This window comes from Emys orbicularis, chromosome 15 (assembly GCF_028017835.1).
Source record: "Emys orbicularis isolate rEmyOrb1 chromosome 15, rEmyOrb1.hap1, whole genome shotgun sequence".
NCBI classification, from domain to species: domain Eukaryota; kingdom Metazoa; phylum Chordata; order Testudines; family Emydidae; genus Emys; species Emys orbicularis.
Window position 1 is genome coordinate 10,548,093 of NC_088697.1, and position 14,292 is coordinate 10,562,384.

Genomic DNA, 14,292 nt, shown 5'->3' on the forward strand with positions numbered 1-14,292 from the left:
AAACTCATCACACTGCGTTTGGGATCCATTTGAATTCCCCTTGCAGGTCTTTGACCCTTTCATCTCCAGTCATAGTGACTCTGCTATAGGATTAAAGAAGTCAAAGTGTCATCTCCAAACACAGACAGCTGAGAACACTGCATCACATGACACGCTGACAGGTGGAGGGATAGAATGTGGAGAAGATAAACTCTGCATGGCTCAGACAGGAGGAAACAGTTCTGTGTGTGGGGAAGGAGGGAATCTCTCTGAGTCACCCCATCTCCTTCCAGTGTCACAGAGGCTGAAATGACAATTTTTTCCTGCCCCTGCTTCTCTTCATTGTATTTAAATATATCATAAATGAAAAAAAAGGTCCAAAAATGCCGTAGAGCACACTCCAGAGCAAGGTGAGAACAACTGAGAATGATACAGTCTATCACTGGTGACTCTAAAAATAACTGTGCAATAAGGAAGGGTATAAATGTGATGCTCCTTGTTTGGTGGAAGGAGAGACAAACTCCCATTACTCATGGGACAATGGAGTGGATAGAAAGGACAATCGGGTCCCCCCCACAAAAGGGAGAGCTGCAAAGGACAAAAATGGGCAACTCGCCTGGACAAGCTGAGGGATAACACTGATGCAACTGGTTCAAACAGCTTTAAAGGTTACTACGTGGGAATTAGCAAAAGTATGAAAGAACAAATGTTGGGATGGCCCTAGAGGTTTTCATGGTGTTTAGCTCCCTTGGAGAGTCTCTGATGATAGTTAAGGGCTGAGCTCCAAGTGGAGCTTTTCCCACACTCACAGCATTCATAGGGTTTCTCACGTGTGTGGAGTCTCTGATGTCGAGCAACGTTTGAGCTCTCAGTGAAGCTTTTCCCACACTCACAGCATTCGTAGGGTTTCTCACGTGTGTGGATTCGCTGATGACTAGTGAGGTATGAGCTGCGAGTGAAGGTTTTCCCGCACTCACTGCATTTATAGAGTCTCTCTCCTTTGTGGATTCTCTGATGTCTAACAAGGTGGATGCTGCGAGTGAAGGTTTTCCCGCACTCACTGCATTTATAGGGTCTGTCTCCAGTGTACATTCTCTGATGTGCACTGAGCTGTAAGCGGCAACGGAAGGATTTCCCGCACTCACTGCATTTATGGGGCCTTTCCCCTGTGTGGATTCTCTGATGTCCAATGAGGTTTGAGCGCCAAGTGAAGGTTTTTGCACACTCACCACATTCATAGGGCCTCTCCCTGGTGTGGATTCTCTGATGATTAACAAGGCTTGAGTGGTGAGTGAAGGTTTTTGCACATTCAGAGCATTCATAAGGTCTCTCCCCTGTGTGAATTCTCTGATGTGTCTTGAGTTGTGAGCTGAAACTGAAGGTTTTCCCACACTCAGAGCATTTATAGGGCCTCTGCCCTGTGTGGATGCTCTGATGTGCTGTAAGTTCTGAGCTCTCAGTGAAGCTTTTCCCATGCTCACACCATTCATCAGGTTTCCCACACTCACTGTATTTTTTTTTCCCCTTCCCATCAGGATTTTCTGCTGGGTTGTGGTTTCTTTGAGGTCCTTGTGAGTTCCCTGACAGGAAATAATTTTATTAAATTTCTCCCCTGGCTGGTCTCCCTGCTCTCTCTCTGACCTGTGCTGAATCTCACAGATTTTTCCCTGCTCATGATTCCTCAACATGTTCCCTTCGGTTATTTTCGATAATATTCCATGTGGTGCAACTTACACAGCATCTTCCTGCTGAGACTTCTGCTCCTCATTTTCACTCACCGTCACATCACCAACTGCAATAGAGAGAAAAACCTCAAACAGGGATGGAAAAGGGAAGAGCAAACCAAAATAAGTGCTGGAGAGATGTCAAAAACCAGGAACTGAATTCCCCTAACTCTTCCCCAAAAGGGGAGAGAGGAGGGGATCAATTCTGCCTTCGTATCAAATCCAAAGAATCAGTGGGAAGGTGGGAAGCTACTGACATGTGTCAGGATCTGTAGAAAGCCATAAGCTATATATACCCTGAGGATACAACACCTGCTGGGGACAATCCTCCTGAACTCAGAGAGCTCCCAAGGTCTTTGTAGGGTATCCTAGATTTTTCCATCAGGCACTTACAGATTCGGAGTTAGTTTAATGTTTCCTCACCTGTGCAGGGAGGTCTCAGGATCTCTTTTTCCCCTGAACCCTGGAGGTCTGGGACCCACGGCTCTTCCCCTTGTTCCAGCTGGGAGATCACATCAGGTTTGGAAACTGCTCAGATGAAAGAAAACAAATGAGATCAGGTGAATTCCTAAGACTTTGTCATAAAAAATAAGGACTAATTTAACTCGGTGCTTAGTAAACCAGTGAAATCCCAAGGCCTCCTCCCCAGGTTCTGAAAGGTGCAAAACACTCTGCTTATGAAGGATTGAACTACTTACATATATGCTGGGAACACACACAGACAGACACTGTGACAGTCTGTAACCATATATTCACGCTTTTGCAAAGTCTGCCTTGTCAAGCATAATTTGGAAACTGAATATATGTTGAACTTTACTGTCTTGTTAAAATATGTGTAGCAACACTGTGTCTGTAAACATATGAGATTTTACTGTATGATGTTTCTGAAAAAATGCTAGAATTCTGCAGAACAGCCAGAGACCAGTTCCTCAGAGACAGCAAAGCTATCACCTGGTTAAATGGCCATTCTCCAGCAGGGGGAAGGTGTGAACTAGACATTTACATTCCATCACAGGGATGGCTTGATGCTCAGATCCACAACAGACAGCCCGTCACCATGACTCAGCTGAAAAATGAGGATGTTTCTAGCACAAAGGACTGAATAAGAAGAAGAGGTGGGGAAAATGCTTGAGACTCTCTCTCCCTTTTTCTCTCTGCTCATCACAACTACTCCTGAAGAACTGAAACTGGGGAGGCAGGGTCCCGGCTGAAAGGAACCCCAGTTTGTCACAGCATATAGGCCTTGGCTACACTTGCAAGTTACAGCGCTGTAAAGCCTCCCCCAGCGCTGTTACTCACTCCCTGGGGCACTTGCAGCGCTGTATGTCCCTGGGTACACCGCTGCAGGTACTCCACATCTCCGAGAGGAATAACAGCTGCAGCGGAGTGGCTACGACTCATGGGTGTGAGTGTAAACGCTTGCAGCGCTGTACTAATCACCTTGTCAAGTGGCCAATCCTCTCCATTGTTGTGACCGGCTGCAGGAATGCGGAAGTGCCGGTTTCAAAGCTCATACCACAGAGAAAAGCAAACAGTTTGCAGCTTGCTTTGAGTGAGTAAATGAATGAGCAGGGGGCCGGGAGTTCAGAACTTGCAAAATAGAGAGCTGACCTGCTCCAAAAAGCACTCTCTCCCCCCCCACATTCCCTGTCACAATCCACCCCACCCCCCCGTTTTGAAAAGCACGTTGCAGCCACATGAATGCTGGGATAGCTGCCCATAATGCACCGCTCCCAACACAGCTGCAAATGTTACAAGTGTGGCCACACCACTGCGCTGGCAGCTGGCAGTGCGGACAGACTGCAGTGCTTTTCCCTACTCAGCTGTACAAAGACAGGTTTACCTCACAGCGCTGTACAGCTGCAAGTGTAGCCAAGGCCCTAGTGCGAGAAAGACATTCGCTGTGAATCTGTTTTAGCTTAAGTTAGAAGTTAGTATTTTATCTTTTATTTCTTTGGTAACCAATTCTGACTTTTATGCCTCATTACTTGTAGTCACCTAAAATCTTTTCTTTCTGTAGTTAATGAAGTTAATGAAGTTATTTTATTGTTTCCTAGAACTAGCGTGTTTGGATTAAAGTGTGTGAGAAACTCCACTTGGGATAACAAGCCTGGTGCGTGTCATTTTCCACTGATGAAGTGACAGACTCTATATGACCTTGTATTGTTTAGTAATGTGCTGGAGAGTGCCAGGGAGAAAGTCTGGGACTAGAGAATTTGCAGGTGTTCTCCTGTGGTGTAATTCATGAGCGGTTGACTAGCAGCACTCAACCCTGTGCGGCTGAGAGCGAGTTACGTGCTGCACACAGTGTGTTAACTGGCCAGGAGTGGCTGTTCTCACAGCAAAGCAATATAAGAGAGGAAATATACACAAAATAATAAACAGCAGGATCCTGTTTATGAGGTCAGTTCATGGCATGTGGAGGTCTATTTGGCTGTACAGAGGTACACCCTGCATCTTCCAGAAGATCACAGCCCAGCCCGGCTGTAAAACGCTGGAAGGACTTTGCGTGAGCATTGTTGTAGAACATACGAAAGGCTCCAGTTCTGTACGTCTAGGATCTAGACAGAGGGCTCTGATTGTACTTGATGTGTAACTATTTCCCCCCAATACTTCTTATCACTTGAATCACTAGACATTATTAAATAAACCTTTATTTGTTTTCACTCTAATCACACCTTAGACTAAGTCTACACTTTTTTTAATATGGAGCTATAGCGATCTCATATAACTGGAAGGGACCTTGAAAGGTCACCGAGTCCAGTCCCCTGCCTTCACTAGCAGGACCAGGCACCGTCCACTACAGACTACAGCGGCACAGCTGCACCACTCAGCTGCGTCACTTGAAAGTCTCCCATCTAGCCGCTCTATGGCAAGGGGAGATAGCTCTCCCATCGACATCATTCAACCTCCCACGAACGTCTCCTGCCGACATAGCGCTGTCCACACCGGCGCTTTTGTCAGTGAAACTTATGTTGGTGTGTTTTCTTCACACCCTGACTGACAAAAGCTTTACCAATAAAGCCTATGTCCACACTAGCACTTAAGAGATAGATGTTAATCAGAGTGGTGATTGGAAATGTAACTGGGAAACTGGTATAGCTGTGAATCTGTGAGTATTGTGAGCGTCCAGTGGAACAGGGACAGGATTTCCCAAGGAGACACTCAGGCCTGGTCTACACTACAAACTTAGGTCGACAGAAGCCCTGTTAATTTGATCTAATAATGTATGTGTCTATACGACCGAGTCCCTTCCTCTGACCTATGTCGCCTGTAAAGTCAACTTCTGTACTCGACCTCCGAGAGGGGCGTAGCACTTGATTCAATATCCACGGGTGGACATGGGGATAGTATAGACACTGCGTTGTGTAATTCGAATGAATTGGCCTCCAGGTGGTGTCGCACATTGCTGCACTGTGACCGCTCTGGAGAGCATTTTCAACTCCACTGCATGTCAGCCAGGTACACACCAAGCAGCCACTCCCGTTAAAGGCCCAGGAACTTTTGAATTTTAATTTTCTGTTAATTACCTCCCAGGAGTCCTGGGCTACCTTGGGCAACAATGAGGACACTGTTGAGGAGAAGAATGGGAGACGGACGAGCGGTGGATCCATTCTCCCCAAGAGACAAGCACCGTTTTTAACTCTGGAGCCCATTCCTTCAGAGGACCAGGTAGCAGCCGAGCATGATGCCAGGGAAGGCGCCTCTGGTGAGGCCCTGCCCCTTCCCCAAAGCCCGGCCCACTCCATCCCCCCCTGCCCCCCGTCGCTTGCTCTTCCCCACCATCACGCACTCACTGTCACCAGGCTGGGGCAGGGGGTTGGGGTTCGGGAGGGGGTGCGGACTCTGGGCTGGGGCTGAGGGGTTTGCAGTGTGGGAGGGGTCTCTGGGCTGAGCCTGAGGCAGGGGGTTGGGGTGCAGGAGGGGGTTTAGGGGTGCAAGCTCGGAGAGAGTTTGGGTGCAGGAGGGGGCTCCAGGATGGGGCAGAGTGTTGGGGTGCAGGAAGGGGTACAGGGTACTGGCTCTGGGAGGGGGCTCAGGGTTAGAGTGCAGAAGGGGGGTTGGGATGCTGACTACAAGAGGAGAATCAGGGATGGGGGTTGGGGTGCTGGAGGAGTTTCGGGGTGCTGGAGGGGATGTGGGGTGCTGGCTCTGGGAGAAGGCTCAGGGCTGGGGGTTGGGGTGCAGGAGGTGGTTCAGGGTGCAGGAGGGGATGTGGGGTGCTGGCTCTGGGAGGAGGCTCAAGGCTGGGACTTGGGGTGCAGGAGGGGGTACATGGTGCTGGCTCTGGGATGTGGCTCAGGGCTGGGAGTTGGGGTGCTGGAGGGGGTTCGGGGTGCAGAAGGTGGTATGGGGTGCTGGCTCTGGGAGGAGGCTCAGGGCTGGGAGTTGGGGTGCAGGAGCCCAGCCAATGGGAGCTGCGGGGGTGGTGCTTGCAGGCAGGAGCAGGGCAGAGAGGGAGACCCCTACTCCCTGCCCCCTGCTCCCCTGGGCAGCGCTGGCCATGTCCAGGAGCAGCGTGGGGCCGGGGCAGGCAGGTAGCCTGCCTTAGCGGCAGCTCCACTGCACCGCCGGAGATCGCCATCGGCCGGTTGGTGACCACTGTGCTAAACTCTCCATGTGCTCTTCTCCCCGAGTGTCCTGGAGCAGGGGAGGGCAGAGCGCTGGTGCGTGTGTCACTGGCATGTGGGGTGATGCTGAGACAGGGCAGAGGAGAGGTGGCATTGTGGGGGTGACGTGAACCTTAACTAGTCACTTCCCCTTCTAATAACCGAGGGGACGGGAATACTTACCCAGCGAGGTCACATTCTCGTAGTTCTCCTGCATGACATCTCCGTAGAGGGCTCTCTGAGCGGGGTCCAGCAGAGCCCCCTCTTCCCTGGTGAAATAGACAGCCACGTCCTCGAAGGTCACTGGTGCCTGAAAGAGCAAGACTCCAACACTCAGTACCTGCTGCCCCACCCACAGCCCCACTATTTGTGGGGGAGAGGAGCCAATCAAAAGGAAGATCTGGATGGCTTCCCATCAACAGAGTTCCACCCCACCCCACCCCGCTCAGAGCATCCAGGAAACACCAGGGTGAGGGGACAAAGAGAGCCCCCTGTCTATCCCAGCACATTCATCACACAGCTACTAACCACAGACTTTGCCTGTCTTGGCAGCCATCTCTCACAGAGGACAGACACAGATGTTGAGATTCAGCACAGAATCCGCAGTGCCAGCCTTGCCTTTGGCAGACTGTCTCGCCAGGCGTTCAACAATCACATCACCAGAACACACACTAGACGTTTAGTTTATAAAGCGGTGCTAATCCCAACTCTCCTCTCCGGCTGTGAGACGTGGGTGACCTACAGAAAACACCTGAAAAACCCGGAACACCAACACCAGCACTTCCTTAGGAAGATCTTCAACAAAGCGGGAGGATCGCTGAACTAATGTCAGTGTCCTCACAGAGGCCAACATCTTCAGTGTTGAGGCCCCTATTCTCCAGCACCAGCTGAGGTGGAGCGGGCACTGGGTGTGCATGGCCGATGTACGCTCACCAGACCAACTGCTCTACGCCCAACTCACCAAGGGAGAAAGGAAACGGGGAGGCCAAAAGAAACACTTTAAAGACACCCTCAAGACAAAGAGCAAGAAACGTGACATTGACACCACACACTGGGAGACAGCAGCCCAGGACAGGGATAACTGGCGAAGACTTGTCAGAGAGGGAACGTCCACGTTGGAGGACAATCGCCTTGCCCTGGTCGCAGAAAGACGCCAGAAAAGAAAGGAAAGATGATGGTCACGCAGCAATCGTGGCCCGACCATGTCTTCCAACACCACCTGCAACGTCTGCCAATGAGCCTGTGGCTCAAGGATCGGACTCCTCAGTCACTGAAGGACCCACGAAAAATAAAACCTGTGGAAGATCATCCTCGACCACGAGGGCTCGCCAGTGACTAGCCACAGACTGATACAGGAGTTGGAGCCCCCAGCAGGGTCCAGGGAGAGCTCCCCGGTAGGAAGCCCAACACCCTCATCGTTGTGAAGAACTGGATCTGAAGGGAGAGGCACCTCCCCTAAGCCTCACCGCTGGGTTCCCCCTTCATATCTCACAGCAGTTGCTGGTGAATCAGGTCAGGCTCCAGCACTGGGAGTCTGGTCCATTTTCCCAGCCCCATCTAGGTGGGTTGTTTCCTGTTCCACAAAATTGGGGCATTTCTACCTCCAAACCTCATAGGTCTGTGTAATGAGGCCTTACTCAATTCCGGGCATTCCAGCCTTGTGGGAGGAGCCACTGGACCCGGGACCCAACAGAATATGGGGAACAACTAAGGAATAACAGGGCCAGGAGTGGGGGTCATAGGTTCAAAATTGGGGATCCATTGGGAGCGGCGGGGGACACCAAGCAGACAATCCCGGACAGCACCCACTGCTCCTCAAACTGTCTAGTGAGCCAGTGGATGCCGCCCAGAGGAACTCTGCCCGGATAGGTGAGACAAGGGAGGAACAGAATAGGCACCTCCTCGTCCAGCATCCTCCTGGTATTGTAGATGGCCACTTTGGCCCGCGCCAGGAGGAGGCTGACGAGGAGGTCTCGCGACTTCGTGGGGCCATGGACAGGTGAGTGTAGGAAAAGATGTGGGGAAAGGTGCATCCAGAATTTCAAAAGGAGGTTCTGGAGGAGCCGGAATAGGGGCTGCAACCTGGCGCATTCCAGATAGGCGAGTGTCAGGGGCTCTCACAACGCAAAATGGGCAGGTGTCGGGGGTGGGGGTGAACCGCGCCAGGTACACGCCTGTGCTCACGGCTCTGTACACAGCCACTGTAGTGAGGAGAAGTGGCCTCCCCCTAACCCGAAAGGGGAAGAACCACACTCTGTACCCAGGTGGGCAGAGCCAGACCCGCCTCGCCCTTCCCACTGGAAGTGGATAGATGGCACAGGAAGTATAAAAGGCGGAGCCCCTAGCTCAGTTGGAGCTGAGACAGCGAGGGACACAGATGTCCTCCTCTCGAAGGAACCGGTGGAGCTGCCGTTGGCTACCTGTCCCGAGGAGATGGAGGACCGCTGCTGACCCAGGTACACCCCGAGGGGAAGGGAGGAAGTGGCCTAGGGGCAGCCAACCCAGTCTGGCTGTAGTGCAGCCTGAAAGGCAGTCAGCATTGTGATGGGTTATGGAATATGTCAGACACTTTATTTTTATTAATACCTAGAAAACATGACCTGTGAGGGAAGATTGAAAAATGTGGGTTTGTTTAGTCTGGAGAAGAGAAGACTGGGAGAGGACATGATCACAGTTTTCAAGTACGTAAAAGGTTGTTACAAGGAGGTGGGAGAAAAATTGTTGTTCTTAACCTCTGAGGATAGGACCAGAAGCAATGGGCTTAAATTGCAGCAAGGGAGGTTTAGGTTGGACATTAGGAAAAACTTCCTAACTGTCAGGGTGGTTAAGCACTGGAATAAATTGCCCAGGGAGGTTGTGGAATCTCCATCATTGGAGGTTTGAAGAGCAGGTTAGACAAACACCTGTCAGGGATGGTCTAGATCAGAAGTGGGCAAACTATGGCCCGTGGGACCGTCCTGCCCAGCCCTTGAGCTCCCAGCCGGGGAGGCTAGCCCCCGTCCCCTCCCCTGCTGTCCCCCCTCTCCCGCAGCCTCAGCTCACCATGCCGCCAGCGCTCTGAGCGGCGGGGCTGCGAGCTCCTGCCGGGCAGCACGGCTGCGAGAGCCGCTGGCCTGCCCCGGTGCTCTACACTGCGTGGCGGCGCGGCTGCCAGTCCTGGTGCTCTGAGCGGCATGGTAAGGGGGCAGAGAGCAGGGGGGTTGGATAAGGGGCAGGGAGTCCCGGGGGGCAGTCAGGGGGTGGGGGAGTGGATAGGGGGCGGGCCAGTCAGGGGACAGGGAGCAGGGGAGGTTGGATGGGTTGGGAGTTCTGAGGGGGGAGGTCAGGGAGAAGGAAGGGGCGGATGGGGGTGGGGGCCAGGCTGTTGGGGGGGGCACACCCTTCCCAACCCGGCCCTCCATACAGTTTCAGAACCCCGATGTGGTGCTCAGGCCAAAAAGTTTGCCCACCCTGGTCTAGATAATAGTCCTGCCGTGAGTGCCGGGGACTGAACTAGACACCTCTCGAGGTCCCTGCCAGGCCTAGGATTCGATGATTTGTATTTCAAAACTGGCGCTACGTTGTGGTTGGAATCCGCGCTGATGGACCCCTCCACTACTGCTAGGGCCCTGGGCTGGGACCCGGTGGAGTCCCCCTCCACCCCACCCCACTGTAGGCCCCAAGGCCAATGTTCACCTATCGCCTGCCAAAGCTGGAACGCTAGACTTTTCACCGCTCTGCCCTGCCTTAGCGCTGGAGCATTGGATCGTTGGTGCCATGCCCTGCCTGAGGCCTGGGCCCCTAAACCGTTGTCTGCTCTGCCCCGCCTAAGGGCCCAGAGTCGACAGACTCCTGGGTGGCTCTGCTCCTGTCTGGGGTTTTCACCTGGACTGCTAATTCCCCTGAGTCTAAGCAGTGATCCCTAGGATGTAGTGAGGCAGTGCGGGCCCCCTCCAACCCAGAAGGGGAGGGACGATTACACCACTACAGTCTGTTCCTGGAATCTAAGCCACTCATTAAACAGATCCCAGCAGGTTTGTTGGCATCCTCCCTTTCTCCACCCTGTGTATTTCCTTCCCCGCTCCAACCTCCAAACCACACTGACAAAACCTTAATTTGCTGTCTCTCTCGTCCAACAGGAACCCACCAGCAACCCCCCAATAATCCCTACCTGGACTGGCTCCTCTGCAGCCATTTCCCTTCCCTGTCCCATGGGAGGCTGGGATGAGCTGGAGCGAGACCTGGACGTCATTCTGCAGCCTGGCAGGGCGAGAAGGGCAACTGTGGAGATTTCAGAACAGACTTCAGTTCATTTCACATCACGATTCCCCCAGGCCCTTTCCCCGCAGAGACACCCCAGATTCTGCCATGCTGGGAAAATCCTTGATCGCTTTATTGCCGTGTAGACCTGGCCCCTCCTGCCAGACTAAGCCCACAGAAATATTTTTTAAGTCCCTCCAGTCACAAAGTCTCTGAACACAATGCTAGAAAAGAGCAGAACCAAAGGAGTCATTGTGGGGGATTCCCTCGGACACTGACCCCACGGCAGCCACAACCCAGCTGGGGGATATGGAGTCAGGAACTGGCTTTTCCTCTCTCTGATCCTCATCTTGTTCACAGCAAAGTGACGCTGCCCAGGGATGCTGCAATACATGTGTCTGGGCAGATCAGAGATCTGGAAATCTCTTCCCACTCATTTCTCCCACTGCCCCTTTCAGTCTCTTTCCCCTGTCCTGTCTTCCTGCCCCTCTGGCTGGGAAAGCCCCATTCCTGGGTTCTTTGCAATCCCATGGCTGGATTTTCTCCTGGCAATTGCTAATGGGAGGAGAAAGGAGGAGGAGCTATTTGGCATGAAAGTGAGTCTGCACAGTCCCCAGCACTTTCTCCAAGGTCTATGGCTCAAAATTTTCTATTAACCAAGCCTAGGGCTGCCCTGGAGGGAGGGGGGAAACTAGTATCATCTGGAGAAAGTCCTCACCTGGGCCGGGCAGAGAAGAAGCTTTAATGAAAGTCACTTCCCAGCAGAGAACCCCACTGGGGGAGCAGCAGCTGCTAAGCCTGGTCTCCCAGATCACAATGGAGGCTGCAGCATCTGACCCAGGAAGCTGGACCCTAATATCCTGAGCAGACAGTTTGTGCCTCTTCAGCAGATCACTGTGTGGGACTCCTAACCCCCTTCCCACCTCCCTCCTCCCCCAGATCTAGGACAAGGACTCAGGAAGAATTCTCCCCACAGAACCGGAAGTTCCTGCAGTTTTCCAGAGGGGAGAGAAGCAAAAATCTGCTGGTGGTTTCACCTCTCAGTGTCTGAGAAGTGGATAGAAAGTTATCACCAGCCTCTGCTGGCCACTCACACAGGCAGAGGGAGCCCAGGGGGGGTGCATCTTTAACAGGAGAATGGAAGGCCAAACACTGAAGACATGTCCATGCCCTGTCACTAGCAAATAGCAGCCACCATGGATCCATCCTAGAGGTGGCTGCATCTTAGCACTGCGGGAAGCAGCCCCTCACAGAGACCATTTGTCATGGGGTTTGGGAAACTTCTGGACCCCCACTGCACTCAGAGAGACCTCCTCATCCCGTGCCGGCTGGAGAAAAGAAAAGGGTCCAGCCAACTCTCCTGTTACCAGGTGGGAACCACTGATCCCCTTCCCAGAGGGGAAGGCCTCTGGCTTTGATGCGTGTTAGAGATGTGACTGATCTCATTCATCGGCAAACATTTTAACAGAGATAAAGGAGGGAACAAATGATTCTCAAAGGGGGGGGAGATGATCACTGGGCAATTTAACCACCTGCAACCTCTAGGCTGGAGAATGACTCAGGGCAACAGGTTCCCTCCAACGAAGGAGAAGTTGCTGGGATTTAGGAACATGGGGAACAGCCCCAAACCAGAGGGGATTTTTAACTGACATTTGATAATTATACAGAAAGAGGCAAAACCTGAGATTTGAGATCAATGTTCAGAAATGAAAGAGAAAGGGTGGAAATCTGAGGGCTTTTGGATCTATTTTTGCAAATTATAGAGAGGAAAGGGGAAAATCAGAGGGATTTTATATCAGTTGTTTCACATCAATATTTGATAAATGAATACAGAGGAAATGGGCGACATTTGCAAACGTTTTATAGCCATGTTCAAGAATCTGAGAAAAGGGGTAAATCTGAGATTTTCTTAGTAATTTATCATTAGAGAGACAGGGAAAAATTGCCGGGCACATTCGATTAGTAACAGACCCCGAGAGAAAAGGGGGCAAATGTTTAGGAGATTTTCTACCCAGCTGTGAGATTTGCAGAGAAAACGGGTCAGGACCAGCGCTCAGGGGGCCGGGGGGGCCCGGGGGGGGGGGGGGGGGGCTGGTAGGTCGCTGAGGAGGGAAGGGGGCAGCGGGGGGGGGAGGGACAGGTGACTGGGGGCAGCCAGTGGGGTTGGGTGACGGGGGGGCGACTGGATTCTATTAACTCCCCCCCCCTGTCCTCCTCGAATGTCCTGGCTGCCCCGAGACAGTTCAATCCCCCACCCGGCCCCGCTCTCCACCCCCTTACCCGCACCGGGAGGAGGGGGGGGGGCATCAAGCGGGTGGAAGCAGAGGCCGGAAGTGATGCACCGCACTCGGTGGGGGGGAACGCCGCGAGACGCGGCCGTTGGGGCGGTTGCAGCAGCGCCTGGGACGTTCCAACGGTATCCCCGGGACCCGGGGTGGGGCCGGAACAGCGAGGGGGGATACTGACCCGGGCTCATCCCGCCCCTCCCCATACTACCCTCTCCCCCAGCTCCCCCCCACTGCACCCCCATCCTCCCCCAGCTCCACCCCCTGATCCTGCACCCCACGGTTCCTCCCCACCTCCCCCACCTGCACCCCCAATCCCTCCCTAACTCCGCCCTCCCCTAACACCTCCAACTCCACCCCCTCAATCCCCACATCCTCCACATCCCCCCAAACTCCCTCACCTGCACCCCCTCCCCAGCTCCACCCCTGCACCCCATCCTCCCCTATCCCCCAACTCCCTCACCTGCACCCCCTCCCCAGCTCCACCCCACTGCACCCCCATCCTCCCATCCCCCAACTCCCCCACCTGCACCCCCTCCCCAGCTCCACCCCACTGCACCCCCATCCTCCCATCCCCCAACTCCCTCACCTGCACCCCCTCCCCAGCTCCACCCCCTGCACCCCCATCCTCCCCATCCCCCAACTCCCCCACCTGCACCCCTCCCCCAGCTCCACCCCCTGCACCCCCATCCTCCCATCCCCCAACTCCCCCACCTGCACCCCTCCCCCAGCTCCACCCCCTGCACCCCCATCCTCCCCTATCCCCCAACTCCCCCACCTGCACCCCTCCCCCAGCTCCACCCCCTGCACCCCCATCTTCCCCTATCCCCCAACTCCCCCACCTGCACCCCTCCCCCAGCTCCACCCCCTGCACCCCCATCCTCCCCTATCCCCCAACTCCCCCATCTGCACCCCTCCCCCAGCTCCACCCCCTGCACCCCCATCTTCCCCTATCCCCCAACTCCCCCACCTGCACCCCTCCCCCAGCTCCACCCCCTGCACCCCCATCCTCCCCTATCCCTCCAACTCCCCCATCTGCACCCCTCCCCCAGCTCCACCCCCTGCACCCCCATCCTCCCCTATCCCCCAACTCCCCCACCTGCACCCCTCCCCCAGCTCCACCCCCTGCACCCCCATCTTCCCCTATCCCCCCTACTCCCCCAGCTCCACCCCACTGCACCCCCATCCCCCAATTCCTTCACCTGCACCCCCTCCCCAGCTCCACCCCCTGCACCTCCATCCTCCCATCCCCCAACTCCCCCACCTGCACCCCCTCCCCAGCTCCACCCCCTGCACCCCCATCTCCCCCTATCCCCCAACTCCCCCACCTGCACCCCCTCCCCAGCTCCACCCCCTGCACCCCCATCTCCCCCTATCCCCCAACTCCCCCACCTGCACCCCCTCCCCAGCTCCACCCCACTGCACCCCACCCTCCCATCCCCCAACTCTCTCACC

General features: G+C 54.2%; 1 pseudogene; it reads right to left on the reverse strand.

Annotated features, from left to right (window-relative positions):
* The window catches only part of LOC135889358 (zinc finger protein 850-like), a 473,854-nt pseudogene that overhangs the window by 428,144 nt on the left and 31,418 nt on the right, over positions 1–14,292 (reverse strand).